This window comes from Acomys minous, assembly GCF_964271855.1.
Source record: "Acomys minous genome assembly, chromosome: 11".
In the NCBI taxonomy this organism is placed as follows: domain Eukaryota; kingdom Metazoa; phylum Chordata; class Mammalia; order Rodentia; family Muridae; genus Acomys; species Acomys minous.
The window spans coordinates 32,219,529-32,232,473 of record NC_140492.1 but is presented as its reverse complement, the minus strand read 5'-3'; the positions used below and the strand labels follow the sequence as shown (position 1 = coordinate 32,232,473).

Sequence of the window (12,945 nt, the reverse complement as noted above, 5' to 3'; positions counted from 1 at the left end):
CAAACAAAACCTTTACAATTCTTCTATCAGGACTGTGGACTGATAAGGACACTTCCATTTCAGTTAAAAGATAGTGAAGATTTTGAAGAGTGAAGCTATCTTAGTTTAGATTGTTCTCAAAACCTTTTGTTTCTCTGTTGGTACTGAGTTCAGCATCTTCAGAAAAGGTTTTGTAGTTCCTTCTTAGACACACAAGGAGAAATTGCGCATCACATGTTTCCTATGTGTATGCACCACTTCCCAGTCTCTGCCCATTTTACCTCTTCCCTTTTTCATAGACTCCCCTAGCAGGAATAAATTTCTGGAGTCAATCTCTGGCTAAGAAATGTGTTCTTTTTGGTTGCAAAAATCAGAACTCAACTTTAAGCTCTTTCTTGCAGGAAATTATTAGAGAGAGCAGTAATGAGATGATTATAATCCTGATGTAAATAATTAAAATGTAATACTACCTTTTAAGACAAGTTATTACAATTTAAAATGTCAAAAATGTGTGTGTGTGTGTGTGTGTGTGTGTGTGTGTGTGTGTGTGTGGTGTGTGTATATGCCTACAGAGACCATGAGAGGGCATCAGATCTCCAGATTCAGGAGCCATTTGTGAGGCTGCCTGATGTCATTGCTTGGAACCTTAACTTGGTCCTCTGGAAGAGGACTCTTAACCACTGAGCCATTGCTCCAGCTCCATAATTACTTTTCTTTAAGTTTTATTATTGTTCAAGCTGATCTTGATCAACTGCATTTCTTATCTCTCTCCTTCGTTGCAAAAACTATTGATTATCTAATTCCTCCCACTCCTTAGATAAAGAGCTACTTAGATCAAGGTGTGCTGTCAGAATGATAGCCTTCAAGTAATGAATTCATAGGTACTGGAAAATGTAACCAGGCCTAGAAAATGAAAAGAACCCTGCTCCTAAGGGATGTTTCTGGAATAGCTATTGTACATCCCTCTCTGTGTCTCTTGGTAGTTGGGTTAGCCCTGCTAATACATCTGCTGTGAGGACTTGCCAATAGCTGAATACTGTAATTGCTAGAGATAGCACTGTGTGAACAATGATAATACCTTTGACTTCAAGGAACTCAGTACCCACCTGGAAAAGAGTAAGATGTGATGGAGCAATAAAATATGACTGTGACAAAATGTAGGTGCAAAGATTCTGCAAATGCTGGCCTGCTGTGGCAGATGCTCACACTTTATTCCCAAATATTCTCAGATATTCCCCCAAAGAGAAATAACATGAGGTGGCACTAAACTCTGGTCAATGTCATGAAATTAAAATTAGACTTAATGAAATAATATTGATCATAATAGAATGTGCTTTTCATGCATCATTAGATTTTACTACATTAAAAAATTCTCACTTGGATGGAAGATAAGATACATAGGATGTAATTTTGTTTTTATGATCAGATTTCAAATTTGGGTGTAAATTTCCTTAAGGATTTTATGACAAAACCAATGTATTGGTAAATATTTCACAATGTCTGTATTTATTCTAACTTGATTCAATCTTTATGACTATTGCATTTTCAAAGCCTTCAAGGTCTTGTGAACTTGGACTACTTGGAAAGAAGGAATTAGCAGATACGGGAGAATGATAAGTCACAGTGATTTCAATACAAGTAAAAAATTGTCAGAAATGAAGAATTATCAAAGTTACCAGACTATTTTGAGAATTAAATTTAATCTTTATTTTTCCACAATAGTTCATTGTCTTAAAATAAACAAATCTTAGAGGATGCTGTTGCCTTTTACTTTCTTTTATTCAGGGAGTTACTCAGCACCTAAGATTCAAAATGATGTTTGCATATTAGTTATTGCACAGAAGATTAGATATAATAGTCCTTCCAAAATTAAAATAATAAAACGGTATATTTCCTATATTTTATGTCTACCACCTCTGCATGCATAAACTTTTAAAGATGAACACACATGCATATAGTGTATTAATTGCCATTCTTAGCTCCTGAGCGATCACTATTTAATTTAGAAAGGTATCGCCTATATCTCCTATGCTTTTCTCTAGGGTAAGATTTTAGGTCTTATGTTTGAGTATTTGATCCACTTGAACTTCGGTTTTTTTTTTAACTTATAATTTTTATATTTTGGTTTTGGTTCCTCTGTTTACTCCTGGCTGGCCTGGAACTAGCTCTGTAGATCAGGCTGGCCTTGAACTCTGAGATCTCTTGCCTCTGCCTCCTAAGTGCCTGGCTATCTAATTGTTTTTTACATAGGGTGAATCTAGACTTCAGAAAGCATGTGAGATGAGTTATATGGCACATCACCATGAGCTGCTTGAGCTGTTGAAAGCAGACTCTGGCAGTGAAGAGGGCACCATGGTTCACAGTCCAGTGTATTATTTTAAGAGTCCTTCAAAACTCCCTGTTCTCTTGCAGCCTGACTCTCTACTCTGAGAAAGGAATAAATTATATTCCCAGAACAATTAATTCGCTTCATAAGCTCTTGTCTCAAGGACCCCCATGGGTAGCTGCCTGGTATATCTGCTCTCTACACACTCCTGTAGGGATGCAGGGCATTTCTTATTACTTGCACGTGATTGTGGAAGCAGGAGCATCATCATTCTCACCATGACGCAGATGATGCTAGTAAGAGATGGAAATGGCTCCTGCTATCACTTTGTGGGATTGCTCCCCTTTAAACAGCTGGCTCCTGAATTCTGATTCAACCTTTTCTCATAGCACTTCTGGGGGAAGTTGAAGTGTCCCATCATTGGTGAATATTGATATCTAGTTTACTCACTACCTTTTGTTGTTTTTGTTGGGAGTGAAGGCATAGCCTTTGTCTTAGTGTTTTGTAGATTAGGAAACTCATTATGTGTTGGATTTATACCTGTTAGCATTTTGGGATTCTGATTTCTTCAGCTTCAGTGAAACGAAATACGAAGTATACAGATACATATACACAAAAATAATATTCAGTAAGCTAATTACTATGATGCTCTTGAAATTCCATATTCTCTCCAGTTACCAAACTTCTCTCATGTTTATCTTTTATGCACTGCCCAGACTTCTAATTCTGTGTAATGAAAATGTAGCAGGTCCCAGACCTTAGCATAACTGATGACATGTAAGGGCCACAAAGGTACCATTTTAACCTAAGAGCCTTACACATAGATCTCAACACCTGTCAAAATGAGAACAAAGACTTAATTCATCATATACCATAGTGCCAGGTGAGTCCCTAAATATACTAACCTTGCTTTTTTTTTTTTTTTTGCCTTCTGTAGCTCTGTTTATTGTTAAGTGTTCATTAATTGAAATGTGTCACAGTGATAAGGTTTTGTGCATAAAATTCAGAAACAGTAAGGTTTATGATTACACAGTATGGGCAAGTTTCTTGTGTAGCTTGCTGGCTAGCAACTAAAACCTTTCTATTGGCTTTAGGCGTCCATGTGTTCTCTGAATGAGCTATATCTTGCAATAGGAGGAACAGAAAAATGTAAATACCGTATCCCTAGTGCAAAAGTCATTAAAGCAGTTTCATTTGAAATTTGCTATATTCTTCACTGTTGATACTTACATTTCAACTCAGACATATATTTACAATTACACGGAAGCATTTTATGCTTACTCACACTGAATGCCTTAGTACTCATAGTCTGTATGTACATGTTCATAAATACCTATTAACAAGCTGATAGTTGGTACTGAAGGCACAGCTAACCCCCCTTCTTCCTCTATGGTTACGGAAGTAAAACAACACTACCAATTCCTTGAAAAGGAAGCTACACAATGTGTGTTCATGAAGCTAAATACAACCAAAATCAAACAACCAACCAAACAGCAAGACCCAAGTCTTGGCTGAATGAGGAAACACGAAGCATACTAGAAATTGCATTGTGCATTTTACATATGTTACTTCACTCCAATCTCACGAAGTGCTATCAGTCCTCATCATTTGTAAGATTCAGGAAACAATGTTTTAAGGATGTCCATAGAGTGGGAAATATGATGGATATGTAGGGGAAGCAATCCTCAGATCTGTGCTTAAAGGCTACGCTCTATATATTACCTGTATGCTGCCCCTCAGAGAGAGAAAGAAAAAAAATCAAGGAACTCAGTTTTACAAAATGCTCTTTCTTAATATTTCCCTGTTCTTCAGACCTAGAGATGCATGGGCCTGCCAGTCAATCATAAGAATATTCACAGTGAAAACATTTGTATTATTACCCTAGCGGAAAAGAAAAAAAAAAAAAAACCAGACACAGGAACTACAAAGCGCTAGGAACCAACTCTGTCATAAGCACAAGATCTTACACCTCCAAAAGGAAACGTTCTTTTAAAACTGATGTCTTAGACTTGACTTGGAAACTGGATAAGATTATATAAGTAACAGACAAATGTAATCACTTGTTATTTTTTTCAGATAACTGTTTTTGTAATTATATCTATATGAATTGAATACAATAGCATTCTCACCTTTCTTCCCCCTATTATGCACTCCACTGAAATAACATCTGTAGCCTCTTTCAGGAACATGTGTATGGTGATGGTGGGAAGGGAATTAAAGTTTATCTAGTTTATCTGTGTTTTCCCAAATCCAAAGCCTCACCACATATTCTTGAGACCCCTGTGACAGCTGTATCTAAATCCAGATTCAATCAGTGCTTCATGTCAACTAACACAATCCCTTAAGCACAGCTTATGTGAGTTTATATTACTCCAGTAATGACAGACAAAAGCATATTTTCTGGCAAAGATAAACCACTATGAAAAGCTCAGGGCCACGGATAAAAGATTCTTTCCTATTCCTTGGCTATGTTTTCAAGATAACGTTGGTCTCACACATAATATGTAAAACTGCAAGTTTAATGTTATCTATTCTGGAAGACTATAAAGTTCAGGGCTTCCTAGGAAGACATTAAGTCTGAAAGATGAATGTTTCACAGTGTGTGTTTTTAAATTTTGCGTTTTATAGTTTATTTTTTCTTATAATTATCAGCAGCATCAGAGGCAGTGTTTCCTGTGTCATTTAAAAGTAATTAAGATGCAGATATTGCATGATATGAATTTCAGCCAAGCAAAATAGAACTATTCTCATTAATCAAACTGGTTTGTCGAAAGCTGACAAAGCCTGAGGCTGGTAGTGTGAGGTTGTTTCATGCTAAAATTGTAGTTTTCTCCTTAATTTTAAGAAACACAAACAGTTCCAACTTACTTGAATGGTTTTGTTTTATTCCTTTGTTGGAGTATACTCTACATTCCTTAGCATATATTTATTTCCATATTTTTATATATTGCAGAATATAGATTAAAATAGTAGGAATTACTCACTTTGCTCACGAATCTCCTACACCTGTCTAAGAAGACTACACCTCTAGGGTGTGAGGAACTGGAGTTCCGTAGGCATGTTTTTCTGTAGTGCACCTCCTTGGCTTGTGTAATACTCTTCACCTGTAATTTTAGAACACAGAGGCAGGATACAAGTTTGAGGGCTCCTACGCTACAGACCAAGTTCAAGTCAGCCAGTCACACCCAGGAGATCAATCTCTACCTCTCCCTCCTCCAGTTCTCTCTCCTCTCCTCTCTCTATCTCCTCCCACTGCACATTTACACATGCATGTGCACAAGCACACACTCACACACAAAGAATTATGTCCTTCATAGCTTGCAGTTCCTTTTAATTTTGTTCCATCCCTGGATAACAAAGGTCTGTGCAATCCAAAAAAAAATTTTTTTTCTATCTAGCTGCGTCATAACAAGTGTCTGCAAGAACAGTCAAGACAAGAAATGTTGCTGGTTTGTAAATGCAGTCTGTGCCCTCAGTAGAAAGGAAGGTTCACACAGTCAGAAGTCAGCCATGTACCCCCAGGGCACTCACTAAGCAAACTCAATAAAAAGTTAATAATATATAATGGATGGATAAAAGCTAGGAGCTAAATAAGGCAGGTGTAAAGCTTTTATATATAATCAATGCCTCGGATATTTCAACAGTAATAGAGAGATAATCACATTACCACAAACATAAGTAAAAATGAGGTAGTAGAACATTTTGTAATCATAGAACCACTTATTGCTTTTATATATTTACTCAAATCTATTGAATTGACCATATTCATTATGAACTGAGCACTTGTATGAGAAGGTTGGTTTTGGAAAGTTGATTTTAATCTGTGTCCTAGAACTAAATTAGACACCAGAATGAAGCTTATAACTTATGTTAAGCTAGAGTTTCCAAAACTGTTCTTCCAGGAGCCTAAGAACACCGCATAGCCAGTCACTTACTGATTACCAGCTCAATGTGAAGTTGTATTCAATCTTCTCTCCGGTCTTAGTGTCTCCATGACCATATTAAAAGGCTCTTAGAGATGGTTAAAGAGTCAGTAGGGTGAAATGATTCCTAAATCTATAGAATAAATTAGAGAAACTTACAGAAGCCTAACTTCACAGATGACCATTGGATTGATAGAGAAATTAGATAAAAGGTTTGTGTTATATCTATTTCTTTATTCTGAATTTAAACATTGATGTTTTCTTTAGTTTTTTACATAGGCATTATTGGTGAAATACTCAATAACAAACAACTCATTTAAAAGCTTGAGATAGAAAAGTAAATCTCAGGTGACATAATCTACTATTTCAGGGAGAAAAAGCATGTTATGAGTCATAATTATTAGGGTGTATTACAATAGTCAATTAAAAATGTCTCATTTTGCAGGATACCAATGTCTGTATCCTGAAACAAATTTTTATTTTATTTTATCAGTGCTTGTATATACAGTACATTTTCTTTTGAAGAGCCTGAGCTTCTTACTGCTATGACTTAATCGAGTTGGTTCCCCTCAGTCAATCAGCTGGTAAGCAGCATAATCCACTGGAAGACTAAATATGAACTCTAATTAGTATCGGGATGTGTAATGCATTCCTTGGCTTGATTGTGTGTTTTGTGTATGTCTCACGAACATCTGGTGGATTAAAAAGCCCTGTCAAAACGTAGTGTGTGTCCTTAGATGTACCTGACAATAGATTCAATATAGCTGGCATTCCTTTCAAATGCCAAAGATTAAAATTGAAAGACGATTATGCAAACAAAATTGCACAAATACCTTCTACATGCTGTATGTTACGCTGTCCTTTTAAGAAAGTGTCCTTCAGTAGGCTTATGGGTTTTTAAATATGACAGAGACAAGAAACTGAAATATACAGAGCTTTGCCACAACATTGTAACCAGAACAGTGTAAACTAAAGTCCGCCTATCCATAAGATAATGATAAAAGAAATCCCAGCTTATAAATGAATCAAGTAGCTGCAAACGGCTTTAGGGATCTTATCATAATGAGTATATCCGGTTGTCTTTTAACATTCTTTCTGTAAGTTCTATTCTCTGAATTCTGAGATTTACTGTGATTACTGTCCTGAAAGGAGAGCTAGGTAATTTTTCGTCAAAGTTCAGAGTCATGTTAGATAAAGAGTGGGAAGTATTTTCAAAACTGTAAGAAATCAACTAATTCTTCATTTCAGAAGAAAGTAGAATACTGGGTTTAAGAAAGACGAGGTTTTGAAATTGCAAGTAATTGAAGTCACTTCTTAAAACGGAGGCAGCTAATATTGACTTATTTGTTTTCAGCCTGTCAGCTGAGGAAGAACACAAAAATTAGAGTAAACTTCAAATGCTGAATTGCGTTTCTCATACAATGTCCTCTTTTCTCTCCCTTTCTCATGTTATGCTTGCATGTCATTTTTCTCCTTCCTCTTCCCAGAGCCAGTTATCTTTGCAAGACTTGTAGTCATGTTTGTGTAAGGCGATGGATGCACACCAAGACTCTACTGTTTCACAAATAAACACCATGCTATAATTGCAAGCAGCATAATTTCCACCTCCTGATGATGGAGGATTGACTGACTTAGAGTCCATTTCCCAGTATTTTATGTTGTCTAAACAGAAAAAATTCCATTTGATTTCATGCTTCTTGCTACGTCGATTTTTAGCTAAATACAGACTGGATATTTGTTTCAGGCATTATTTTTCTGTGAAAGTTCTAATTTGCTATTAATCATTCTTTTAGTTTAAAAAAGTAAAAGTAAGGGGCTTCTCGAGTTTTTTTTTTTAATTGCCTTTGCTAGTTGTTTTGGCCAACAAAACATTGCAAGCTTTTTAAATGGCTTTGGCAAGGCAGCTATGGTTAAAATCCCACTTCAGCTGATGGCTTATTTAAGATCTCTCCCTTGGCATTTAGAGTAGCATAATTCACTATAATGTCTCAAGTTCAGTAATGAGATTAGCAGGTTATCCCAAACAACTGAGTAACAACTTGACTGTTTGGTTTAACTCTATCGGCAATGTGATGCATTAAGGTAAAGAAGTTAGGAACGGTTTGACTCTCGGATCACATTCTGGTGGTTGATTTCTGGCCACCCCCTCTGATAACACACTTGCTGAAGCTTCTCTTTGGGAATTATTGCAAAGAAGTCTTCATCTTTCTTTCTTATGCATTCTTCAGTCAAATTAGACACACTCTCATGAGGTTATTTATCTTATATGGGATGATTTTACATGTGTTTTATTAGTTGTAATTACAATGTTTATAATATAAGAATCAATCCTTTAAAAGAAACACCTACAATTTTATGGATTTTTAAAAAATTGATTTGTGTGGTGGTGTGGATATCCTCCATAGGGCCATGTGTTTGAACATTTGGTCATTAGTTTGTGATGCTATAGTTGGAGACAAGTTAAATCTATCTTATATAGTTTGGAGAAACAATGCACGTATAAAATTGTACAATTAAACTCATTCTGGTTTATCATGTTCAGCTTCTCTTTTATGAATGAAAATCATACTGTACTCCAAGTTAATACATGTTCACTTACGCCTTCTTCTATTGTTTCCTAAAATATTATTTTACTTTGTAGTCTTCAGCCTACATTGACTTTATAAGTTGAAGGGGAAAATCATGTAATAAAAGAAGAATCTCCAAGAGACCAAAACCGAACAAAAAAAAAAAAAAGAAAAAAAGTTGGAACTATCAGAAGTTATTTGGATATGAACGTGGAATATCTACTTATACAAAAGGTTTATAGCTGTAGCTGTTATTATTATTATTATTACTATTATTATTACTATTATTATTATTATTATTATTATTATTATTATTATTATTATTATTATTATTATAATGGGTGTGATTCCAGCCACAGCATGATTGTAGAAGTAAGGGCATAATGTTTAGAAGTAGGTTCTTTCCTTCCACCATGTGACTCAAATTCCTACATTAATGTAGAAAATGCTGCCACACATAATCCAACGTATAGATAAGGATTCAGTCATTTTCCTTGGTTCCTGGGAAAGGTTTCTGAAAACATTCTACAACAAAATCTACAAAAGATAAAGAACTAGTAAAGAAGGGAGCATGGAAGTGTATAACAACTATGAATAGAAGAATCCCTATTGTAACCATACCACTTTGATTTATGCATTCAATATAATATAAATCACAATTACAATAAACTTACTTTCACTTGGCTGTGGCAGCATACAAGTTGTTAAAAATCAGCCTGGAAGTATAGTAGACTACGAATGAATAAATGAGTTCGTCTCAGGATCTCAGAAAAAAATGTTGAAAAGATTTCTTTATCATTGTGCAAGGCATAAGTATACCTTTAATCTGTAAACACATTAGTTTGGTGTTGTATGTTCAGAAGAAGTAACATATGTATATGTTGTGGTCCACGCTTGTTATTTCTGGAGACTGAGACAGGAGGATCATGAGATTGAGGAGAGTGTTACCAAATCTAAACATGATTTCAAGCCCAGGCTGAGCTTTAAAGCAAACACTGTCTGTCTCAAACATGACAACAACCTTTTTAATAAATGGTGTTGAGTCTATTTAATACTTAATATTTCATCTGCTTTATGCCATGCATAATGAAAACTTCAACTAGATTTTACAAGTAAATCCAAAAAATTAAAAATTCTAAAAGTAATATATGTGATTTTTTTTTCTAACTGAAAAAAAGGAAAGACGTGGTGAAATCAACCCAAGAAGTATTCATTGTTAAAACAAATGATGTTGCACACTGAGGCATGTGTTTGAAGTCTCAGCTAACTGGAAGGCTCAGAAAGAACTGCGAAAGTTTTAGGTGAATCAGGGCAGTATTCTGAACACTGCTTCTAAGAAAACAAACAGAGGGAAAACAAGAAGACACAAACAACAGCAATAACAGCACAAGAAATAAAAGGTGTATGTTAGATTTCACTAATATTGAAAAGTTTTGGTAATGAGAAACTACCATCAATAGTGGAAAGCCAAATTAATCAGTAAATATTATGCTTATAATATGCTATATGTATGCTGTATGTAATTTAATAGATAATTCAAAGCTTATTGTGTGTACTAACTTATAAGGAACATATTTATATATACATAAGTATATATAATTTTTACAACTATATATATAATATATTTAGATTATATATTGCATGTATCTTAGATATACATATTGTATATGTTTTATGTTTTAGCATAATGAGACTATATAAACTTTAATATGCTTAAAACAGACCTTAAGTATATATATTTACATAAAATTATCAGTTTATTAGGATTATACATTCATGCTATTTATATAAATTATTTCTAAAATTGGCTGCATATTTGATACATATTCTTAAATGGATAGGGGAAAATATGAACTAAAAGAAAAATAATTCACTGATTATTGAAAAATAATTTCTGTAGAAATATTTTCAACGTTATTATACACTAGTGAAATGCAAATTAAAACCACCTTTAAGTCTAGCTTTGCATTTGGTAATGACTAAAATTTAAACGTGTAGATGTTGGTGTTGTCTATATGAGCTAGTGGTTTGTACAGGCCAGTTGGAACTCTCAACAAAACCACTTTGTATAGTTCATGTATTGGAAACTGACTTTTATGCCCTGCTTGAGCATCACACTCTTGAGCTTGTTTGGAGGTTCTAGCAGGGGAGCGCAGCTACTTGTATATCCTTGACCGAAGACTGGTCCTCCTCTATTTGGGGAAGGTCGTCCTCTTAGACCAAGCAAGCAGCTTCAGGAGGGACGCACATTGAGCGGTGAGGGAGGAAGGGGACACCCGCCTAACCAGCCAGATCAGCCGAATCAACCCTGGCGATCAATGGGGTGACAGATGTCACAGCCAGATTGCTCTCACATCTGAGCATCACACTCTTAAGCACTCATATACCTAGAATAAATGAACAATGTGCTCATCAAAATAAATATATTGAGAATGTTCACATTGCTATGTATTCTACCTCCAAATGGAAAGAAATGAAAAGTTACATAAGTCATAGTAAAGCATGAGCTGTAATGTAACTATAGAAAGAAATATTACTCACAAATGAGTGAAAAATTGTAGTTGTGAAATTTGACCCAAAAGTATAATGTCAAGTCAAAAAAAAAATAAGAAGTATAGATAGCTATATAAATACCTGGTTCTGCATTTGGAAAGTTCAGAAACAAGTATAAATAGTGATTGATGTTAAAAATTACCTTAGGCTCAGTCACTAGGTGAGACAGCCTTGGTGGTATTAGTGAGAAGGACACTGTGACATCACTAAGGTTCTACTTTTTGGTTCACTAGTTCATAGTTTTGCGTGTGTATTCCACAAGGAAATGAAAGTAATTATGTTTACATGTGGCTTGTCTGCTTTCCCCAATGGTTCGCAAATGACAGAGTTTGGTTAAGACAATGACAATGAATTAAGAGCTGTATGGGAGGATCTATCTCATACTTCATGACAATGTACAAGGGTAATGTAGATGTTATGCCTGACCATGAGTAAAGGGCAGTAAAATATGATAGACATGGTTTTCTGTCCTGGAAAAAAAGACTACAGGGAGAACCTTTACTGAGGTCCAGAATATGAATAAATTTAATAACTGTGAAGAATCAGGCTAGTCTCTTGTATCAGGAGTAATACCTTGTGTCTTTGAAAGAGAAATGTGAGTGTTCACTGGGTATAGTAATACTAGACTATGCCACCTAACAGTCTTTACGACAATGATAAGAAATCACAAGGGCTAGTACTACAAGCGGAGAGATATCTCACTGAACACAGCATGGAGATTAGGATTTGATAGACTTGTTGCACAAGTCATAGCTTTCATAAAGCCATATAACACGTCAAGTTTTACACAAATGGTGTCACACCACAAATTAAGTATATCCAGAAAGATATGGGTGATCCTTTGTCACTCAAGAATAGTTCAAGAATTTCATTTTGCCTCATAACTAAAAACATAACCTTGAAAAAAGTCATCATTAATTCAGCAAGTTGTACCTTCAATCAACTCTTACTTTCTTAGTTTTTTTTTTTTTGTGCCATCCTCCAAAACGTGCCAATTTTAACACTGTTTTTTCTCTTAGTGTAACCGACTTACATTATCCGTGCTTTCTTCTTCCATTTTCCTGTGTTCCTAAATCCAATTAATGAACTGACTTGTTTTAGAGTTTGTTTTCTCCTAAGATTCCTTTTCCTTCATATAGTGCTGGAGAAAATAATTATACATGAAAATAAGTTGTGCCTCCAGGCATTTTATAGTAGTATAATGATTATTAATATTCCTCTTGATAGAGTTCAGTATGTTTTAACAATATCGAAAACCACCTTGCCTGAAGGAAACGGAAATTGTAAAATAAAATCCAGAATTTCTACTGTATGTTTTACATTTTAAACACTTTATATTATATGATCTTTAGAAAAATGTGGTGCTATACAGACAGACTGAGTGATGTACACTTACACTACAGGCCAATCACAACCTCTCATTTCGCACATTACATTATTCTAAATTAAGGTTTTTTTCATATAATTGTATTTTATTTTTATTTTTAGCAATTATTTTCTTTTTTTATAGGTACATTTATATTATTACACATAAATAAAATAAACTACATAAAGCAAGAAGAATCATAAAATAATCAGGAATTATATGAATGTTACA

The 12,945-nt window shown here is 34.8% G+C and overlaps 1 long non-coding RNA gene across 1 annotated transcript in view; it reads right to left on the bottom strand.

Annotated features, from left to right (window-relative positions):
- Positions 1 to 1,671: 1,671 nt before the first annotated feature.
- Positions 1,672 to 12,945, bottom strand: part of LOC311608368 — a 43,698-nt gene continuing 32,424 nt past the window's right edge. Inside the window, exons 3-4 of the long non-coding RNA XR_014782935.1 lie at positions 5,290 to 5,409; positions 1,672 to 1,779 (exon numbers count right to left, since the gene is read on the bottom strand). This is a non-coding gene — a long non-coding RNA (uncharacterized lncRNA). The remainder of the gene's footprint in view (positions 1,780 to 5,289; positions 5,410 to 12,945) is intronic.